The sequence below is a fragment of the Tenrec ecaudatus genome, chromosome 8, assembly GCF_050624435.1.
Source record: "Tenrec ecaudatus isolate mTenEca1 chromosome 8, mTenEca1.hap1, whole genome shotgun sequence".
Classification (NCBI taxonomy): Eukaryota; Metazoa; Chordata; class Mammalia; order Afrosoricida; family Tenrecidae; genus Tenrec; species Tenrec ecaudatus.
In genome coordinates, this window is record NC_134537.1 from 58,505,631 (window position 1) to 58,514,797 (window position 9,167).

Genomic DNA, 9,167 nt, shown 5'->3' on the forward strand with positions numbered 1-9,167 from the left:
GAGAGTCAAACACGGTGAGCTGAGTTAGGTAAAGCCTGTGGACTGAAGCCTCAGGACCTTCATTTGGGGAATGACTCAGGATAATGAGAAGCAACTGCAAAAACCTTCTAATGCTCACAACTTGGAATGTTCAAAGTATGGATTTAGGAAAATTGGAAATGGTTAAAAAGGAAATGGGATGCATAAAGATCAATATTCTAGGCATTAGTGAGCTGAGGGGGACTGGCATTGGCCATTTTGAATCAGAATGATTTACTGTGCTGGGAATAACACAATCAAGAGGAATAACGCAGTCAAGAAGAATGCTGCAGCATGCATTGCCAGAAAGGGTCTTGCTAAACCCACCATGAAATACAAAAAAATGCAATAAAGATACACTGGTTGGTGATTGGAATGTAAAAGTTGGAAACAAAGAAGGAACGGTAGTTGGAGTGACTGGACTTGGTAACAGAAATGAACAGGAGAGCTATGGGTATGTATTTTTTCAAATTCAATGACTTGTACATTACAAATACCTTATTTTAAAACAACACATGGACTTCCCCAGATGGAATACACAGAAATCAAATTTACTACCTATGTGGAAAGACACAAGGGAGAATCTCAATGTCCGCAGCTAAAACTAGACCAGGGGCTCACATGTCACTGCAGGATAAAGCTGAAGAAATTTATATATATATATTTTAGGGGTTTTCCGGGAAGACCAGAAAACCTGCTAGACAAATTCTAAAAGAGCTGTAGCACTAAAGCTGAAGAAATTTAAAACAAATCCACAAATGTCAAAATATGACCTTGAGTCTATCTCACCTGAATTTCAAGAACATCTCAAGAAGAGATTTGATTCATTGAACACTAATTAATGAACAAATACCTGCTGTGCTATGAGAGGACAGCAAGATGATCTTTCACAAAGAAAGCAAAAGGTCATTTTAAAAAATCCAAGCAACAGGAAAGAAAGAAAGGATCAAAGTGGATTTCATCAGCAAAGACTCTAAAACTTGCTATTAATAGTAAGGAAGCTAAAGCAAATGAAAGAAAAATGAAGTCAAAGAGCTGAATAGAGAAATGTAAAGGGCAGCTCGAGAAGACAAAGTCAAGTATTAAAATGAAAGGTGTAAAGATCTAGAATTAGAAAACATGAAGGAAGAACACACCCAGTATACCTGAAACTGAAAGAACTCATGCAAACTTCAAGCCTGGAGTTGCAATTGTCAAAGGTTCTATGTGCAAAATATTGAAAGGTGTAAGAAGCATCAAGAGTATACAGAGTCACTATTCCAAAGAAAGCTAGTCGACAGTTCACCCTTTCAGGAGGTAACATATGAGCAAGGACCAGTGGCACCAAAAGAAGTTCAGTCTGTGATGGGGACCCAATGCCCATCTGTAGACAACTGGACATCCCTTGCAGAGGAGTAGTGGGGAGGAGATGAGTCACTCAGGGTTTGGTGTAGCAACAATGAAACTCAAAACATTCCTCTAGTTCTTAAATGCTTCCTCCCCCACAATTATCATGATCCCAATTCTACCTTGCAAACCTGGTTAGACCAGAGGATGCACAGCAGTGCAGTAGGGATCTGGACACACAGGGAATCTAGGACAGATGAACCCCTCAGGACCAATGGTGAGAGTGGCGATACCTGGAGGGAAGGTGGTGTAGAAAGGGGGAACTGATCTCGGGGATCTACATATAACCTCCTCTCTGAGGGATGGGCAACAGGAAAGTGGGTGAAGGGAGCCGCCGGGCAGTGTAAAATGCAGGTGATTAGACCAGCTATCCCGCATGAAGCTGCATCTGAAATGAGGTGTGCAGATGAAAGGGGAAAAAAAAGAGATATATACAAAGTATGGGATTGGGAGAACAACAATCTGATGGACTGAAATATATTCAAAGCTTGGTTTTTATACTCTTCTTACAAGGGATTGGTTACAATGCAAATATCAAGGATCTTAAAAATGTTCTTAAACTCTTATTTATGCAAATGTTACTTAACTAGTCACACTTTCTTAACATTTGAATAATACAAGCACTATGTTCTAAGACAATCACACAGATCGTAAATAACTGAGTTAGCTCTCAATGTTTTTAGCAGCAAGGTCACAAATAACAGTCATTTTGCAATGCTTTTGTCTGCAAAGACACAGAGGCACAGGGGATTAATTGGTCGCCCATCAGTAAACACCTTGATCAGCTGATTCCTCCTACATAGCCCCCTTTTTTATTTCCTAAAAATGAGCAAAGCGGGACTGCATCTGTCTTAGGTTGGGAGAGATCCTGATGATCTTACCCGCCATTGGGTCTACTGTTATTTAAAAACAGTTTCCTGTCTTAGGTTGATGCATCTGAACTCAATCCTCTTACCCGTCATTGACTGCCAGTCCTTCAGACTTTGTGGAGGGGGGTAACTCCATGAACTCTGTTCAACTCAAGGCTGTTCAGATGAACTTGTGCCATAATTCATGCTAGCATGGTTTGGAGACATTGCAGATAACAAGGTAGTAAAACGCAAATAATTTCCAAAAAATTAATAATAATAATAATAACATATTCCTTATATTCATGCAGAAACAAAACAGGGCTAATTATCTTATTGTTAAGCAAGCACATTTGATACACATAGTAATTCTATCTTCTGCCAAGTTAGACATCCTTGAGAAAATTAAAACACCTCTTTTTCCAGACCTTGCGTACTTTCTTGTTCTTGACAGTCTGTTCAAAATGTTGTCACAGAAGAAATCAGCAAACACTAACACATAGGTCATGAGACTTCTCAGCTGTTTTAAGGCTGAGTCTTAATGGCCTTCAACATCTCTCCCTTTTTTATTTACTGAAGATGTTTTTACTCAAAACGTCGGCAGATTACTGTGTCTGTCTTAGGTTGTCGAGTCCTGAAATCTCCCTTACCTGTCATTAGTCACAGTCCTCCAGGCGACTATGACCTCTCTTAGGTTGGGAGACTCAGACTCGATCTTACCAGCCTCTGCCTTACACCCCACTTCACAAAGCTTTGTTCTTAAGGCCAATAATTCAATCATAACCTTGCACAGTATCATAGGAAGTATGTATAGGATTAACAATACACACACTTCTGCTGTGACTATGTCATAAAGAGCATTAACTTTTTGTTCTAACTTTCTGTCTATATTTTCTTAAGTACCCTACACATTAGTCACATTTTTGGATAACTTATTAACAAAGTGGGCAGTTTGTAATTCACTGTCAGTATAACAAAAGAAGATTAATACAAAATTGCAATGACAATACCTTCAGGGGTCTAGGTAATACAATTAGACAAATTACAATTATTACAAGACATGTTAAACTTCGAATCATCATGCTCTATAGTAATATTCTCTGCCAAAAGTACATAAGGCGATGGTACGCAGGCAGTGGCATTTCCCTGTGGCTTGCAGGAAGTGCCCATAAGCTTCACATTTCCAAAGTAGTCTTTAATTTCCATTTGCCAGTATTTTTTTTTTAGTTTTGTTCTGGTTGCCGGATCAATTGATGATATATCTCTCTTTTGTGATGTTATACCGGATGGGCTTGTCCATGAGACATGATCTCCACAATATGGTTTTATTATTCTTTCAAGTCCACAAGAAGAAAAATACTGCTGAGTGGATGAGATTACATTTCCTTCACCTTGTACAGGGAAGACGTGAGTCATTAAACCACACCGTGATTTCCAGACTTCCCAGACAGCAGGATGTAAGAGTGGTGGATCAGGAACTTAAGCCTAGTACTGCTCACTGCGTGAAGTCCTCAGAAGCACTTGGAGGCAAAATATCATCTGCATGGTTTGCAACTGCACCACCCTTTCCATCAGTCACTGTGCTCCATCAGCATCCTGTGGGAAAAAACCCAAACATGCCCTCGCCCCCAAATCAGGACGGAGCGTGTTCTTGCCATTGTCCATTAAGTGAATCTTTCCATTTTACATATGCTTTGTCTTTATATTTGGGAATCTTTTTTCAACAGCAGTCAGCAGCAGACTGACCGTGCACATCCAAATTCAAAAAATGAAAATAAATAAAGTATGATTAATTAAAGTGTGAGGGGTAGAAGGGTATATCTCCCCCCTTTTCATTTTATCTAATTGTCACTTAATAGTCCCATTGTCACGTTCCACAATACCTTGGCTTTGAGGATTATAAGGGATTTCAGTTATGTGTTTAACTCAAAAAGTGACACAAAATTGAGCAAATGATTTACTAATATAAGCGGATCCATTATCTGTCTTTAAGCATTTAGGTACACCAATTATAGCAAAACAATGTAACATGTGTTGAATAACTAAAAACATTTTTTCACCAGTCATAGGAGTGGCCACAATAAATCCAGAGTAAGTGTCCACCGTAACATGCAAATAACCTAATTTACCAAATGAAGGAATGTGAGTAACATCCATCTGCCACAGATGTCCAGGGAGCAGTCCTCTGGGATTAACACCTAAATGAGGAACTGGTAAATGAAGAGCACTAACGGGACAAGATTTTACTATGTCCCTTGCTGCTTCTTTAGATATGTTAAATTGATGTTTTAAAGCCTGGCTATTCTGGTGATGTAGTTGTTGAGAACGCTGGGCTAAAGTAATTTGATCTTCAGATAAATTGACAAATGCTGCCACAGCTCGAGTTGGGCAATCAGCTAAATTGTCGCCTCTGCCAAAGCCCCAGGTAGGGAAGAATGAGCTCTGATATTTGCCGCAAAGTAGGGATATTTGCGGTTCCAAATTAATTGTTGTAATTCACCAAATAAAGCCAAAATAGGTTCATTTTGTGATTGAATACAAGCAACAGCTTCTAAATTATTTAATACAAAAACAACATATAGGCTGTCTGAATAAATGTTAAAAGGTTGTTCAGTATGTAATTGAAAAACTGCTATGACGACTGCATGTAGCTCAACTAACTGTGCAGATTGAGCTGGAAATTTTTTAACCATAATATGTCCTTTATAAGAAATAGGTGCAGTTCCATTGGAGGACCCATCAGTAAATACTGTAAGAGCATGAGGTATGGGTTTATTTTTACAAATACTGGGGAAAAGAAATAAGTGTTTTTTAGCAAATTGTAACAATTTATCTGGAGGATAAATATTGTTCACCAATTCACAAAGCCCAACAAATGCTAATCCCCATGAATCACAACTTTCCCATAACCAATAAGTTTGGGGTCTGTCATAAGGTATGACTATGGAATTAGGGTCTTTTCCAAAATATTTAATGGACACGGATCTAATTTTCATCACTAATTTAGCTATTTTTTCAAAATAAGGTTTTAGAACTCTTTCTTGAAGAAGCTAAATACACCCACAATAATGGTCCTTCTTGCCATAACACACCAGTAGGTGTGTGATGAGTGGGCAAGATGTAAAAGTACCAAGGTTTATCATAATTAATGTACATAATTTGTTGTTCTTGAATACGTACATTTACTAAATTTAAGGTTTGTTCTGCTAAAGGGGAAATTTCCCTAGTCGAATTTGGATCAGGATCTCCTTTTAAAATATCAAATAAAGGCTTAAGCTCTCCAGTACTTATTTTTAAATATGGTCTAAACCAATTAATATCTCCTAATAATTTTTGAAAATCATTTAAAATTTTTAAGTGATTTTTTCTTATTTCTATCTTCTGGGGTTTAACAAAACCTTTCTGTAAAATATGTCCTAAATATTTGTAAGGTTCAATAACTTGTACTTTTTCTTCTGCTATAACTAACCCATGCCTTTTTAATGCTTCTCGTAATAAGTCAAAAATAAAGAGAACCACCTTTTGGTCCCTATGAGCCATCAAAATATCATCCATGTAGTGAATGATACATACCGATGGTTCAGAGGTTCTTACTGACTTTATAGCTGCAGCTACAAACTTTTGACATCAGGTGGCGCTATTAGACATTCTCTGAGGTAAAACTCTCCACTGATAATGTTACATAGGTTCTTTAAAATTAACACTAGGAACACTAAAAGCAAATCTTTTATAATCTTTGGGAGCCAAGGGAATGGAATAAAAACAATCTTTTAAATCTATAATAATAGTGTTACTGAGAATAGCAGAGGGGATAGGCAGGCCAGGTTGTAAAGCTCCCGTGGTTTCTACGGTGCAATTAACTTTCCTCAGATCTTGCAATAATCGCCAATTACCTGATGTTCACTTGATAACAAAAATCAGAGAATTCCAAGGCGAATTGGATGGTTCTATATGTCCCCTTTCTAACTGTTCCTGCACTAAGAGTTTGGCAGCTTTTAACTTCTCTTCATTAAGTGGCCATTGATCAACCCACACAGGCTCATCAGACTTCCAAGTAATAGCATCTGCATGGGGTGCAGACTTGTCAGTGGCCGCTATAAAAAACTTCCTAAACCCAATCTGTTTGAGTTTCCCTGGGCTTGTACGGGCTCAGTAATGCCTTGTCCTTTACTTCTGAGCCCAGTACCAGGAACATATCCTTGGTCAAACATCGTATTTGTGACTTGTTGGTTAGGCCCAAACAGCATTACATCCATTTGACTCAATACATCCCTGCTCCATAAGTTTATGGGTAAATCATTAACTATAAGAGGTTTAAAGATACCTTTATGTCGGTCTGTGTCTTTCCATTCTAAATTATCAGAGTTTTTACAGGGCTGTTGAGCCTGCCCTCCTATGCCCTCTAAGTATGTATCTGCAGTAGAAAGAGGCCACTCCAGTGGCCAATGTATTTTTGCTATACAAGATACATCTGCTCCAGTGTCTAATAATCCTTTAAATTGTTTTCCTTTTATGAGTAGGATTAATTCAGACCTTCCTTCTTTAAAGTTTCTGATCCAGTAGGGCATCCGAAGAGCCAAAACCTTGGTCTCGTCGTTCTTTATTATGTTTCCTTCCTACTTTATGAAGCGGCAATAGTAACAATTGTACAATTCTATTTTCTGGAGACAAAACACTAACTTTAGTAGGTCATGAAGCCATGACCTTAACTTCTCCGGTGTAATCCTGATCTATCATCCCAGGAGAAATTTGCAATCCCTTCATAGTGGTGCTACTTCTTCCCAAAATGAGCCCTTCCATGCCTGGAGGTAAAGGCCCACATACACCAGTAGGAATGGCTTGTATTCCCATATCTCCTGTTTATATGGAGCGGGTGGAGGGACTGAGGTTGAGTCCCGCACTTCCTGCTGTTGCCCTATAGAGGTTGTGAACGGATTGTTGCTGCCGCTCTGCAGTTTGTTGGGCCCTGAGGCTGGCTCCGCTGGCAGTTTCCCGACGGCCCACTTAACAGTTTTCCATCTGTATCTGTCTTAGATTTGCACTCGTTTTCCCAATGTGGTCCTCTACGACACTTAGGATAAAGGTTTGGGCCTCTTTTTAGGGAAGCATCCCCTCTATTATTTCCATTTTTGTCGGGACATTTTTTTGCAAGGTGCCCTTGTCTACCACAGGCAAAGCAAGGTCCCATCCCTCCACTACTAGACCTTCCCTGGAAATCTAAAGATTGTTGTAATGTTTTCCGCTGTAGAGCAGCAGCCATAGCCAATCCCTGAATGTATGATTGGCCAATGTCAGCGCAAAGCCTAATCATGTCATTCAGCTAGCCTTGTTTTTATAAGGAGGGCGTATGGCAGTTTTACATGGGCTATTAGCATTTTCAAAAGCCAAATGTTTTACAATCATATTAGTGTCTTCTGACTGTCCTAAAATTCGTCCAGCAGCCTGCAAAAGCCGATTAACAAATTCTGAAAAAGGTTCATTAGGACCCCGTATAATTTTGGACACTTCTGTGTTTCTTCCTCCTGATGGCAGTTTTCTCCAAGCCCTACGAGCAGCCGCCGCTGTTTGAGCATAGGCTCCTAAAGGATTATTTAATTGATTTGGCATGTCACTATGATTTCCTTCACCTGCTAACATCTCATAATTTATTTGCTGTTGGCCATTATCCGCATTTAATTTAGCTCTCATCTTGCAGTGTTCAGAAAACTCAGACTTCCAAAGCAAGTAGTCGCCCCCGAGAAACAGCTCGAGCTAGCTGCTTCCAGTCTCCTGCACAAAACATATCATCTCCTATTGCGGCTTCTAATAACTCCATCATATAAGGAGCCAGAGGACCATATTGAGAACAAGCAGATTTTAAATCTTTTATAGTTTTGAATGGAATGGGGGCGAACATTTGCCCCTGTCCTTGAGTGTTTTGTGCCCTAACTGGGTAACATCCTGGAATTCCTAAATCGATTCCCTGTGCTGCTGCTAAAGCTACGGTTTGTTGTAAGGCTGATTTGGGGGGCTCAAAAGCCTTACCTAAACGGAAACCCTTTGGTTTTCCTATAACTAATTATGATATAGATTCTTGTAAAGCATTTAAAGTCTGCCACATTGTTTCTTCTCCTTTTTCCTTGTTTGCTTCACTTCCCTCTTCTTGTATCATAAACACTTGATCATATTTATCTCTCTCATATTCTGCTGTTGCCTCTTCTAAGGTTTGTTCACTGGATGTATCTAATCCATCTGTTTTTACTAACTTCTTATATCCAGGGACTGAAGGCTTATTTTCATCAATATTATTTTCTATAGTCAATTTTTCAACCTCGTGCCGAGGATCTATACAGTCTTTTATTAAGCCCCATAAAGTAAAAGCAAAAACAGGAACCTTGGCCGGTCCATTGACAGAATAAAAATCCTGCAACTTTTTCCAACCTCTTTCCAAATCTTTAAATCAACTGAACCATCATCAGGAAACCAAGGACACAACTGTTGTATAAAGCCAATAAATTGTTCCAACTGTGCTTTACTAACACTAGTTCCTCTATTTTTAATATATGATATAGCATATTTATATACATACATTTACTAGAAGTCTGTCCCATTATTTATTATTCCCAACTTTTCACCACTTACCTTTAATTTTCTTTGTAAAGATTCACGGCTGTGCTACAAAGTGTTGTCCATCACGGGATCCTCAGTTTTCAAAGCCTCAACTTTGGGCGCCCAAAATGCGGGCGATTAGACCAGCTATCCCGCATCAAGCTGCATCTGAAATGAGGCATGCGGATAAAAGGAAAAGACAGAGATATATACAAAGTATGGGATTGGGAGGACAACAATCTGATGGACTGAAGTCCGGATTACATTCAAATCTTGGTTTTTACACTCTTCTTACAAGGGATTGGTTACAATGCAAATATCAAGAAA

The 9,167-nt window shown here is 39.0% G+C and overlaps 1 non-coding gene across 1 annotated transcript; it reads right to left on the reverse strand.

Annotated features, from left to right (window-relative positions):
* Positions 1-685: 685 nt before the first annotated feature.
* LOC142455753 (U7 small nuclear RNA) lies at positions 686-746 on the reverse strand. The gene has a single exon (XR_012785892.1). It is a non-coding gene; the product is annotated as a U7 small nuclear RNA (small nuclear RNA).
* Positions 747-9,167: the final 8,421 nt, after the last annotated feature.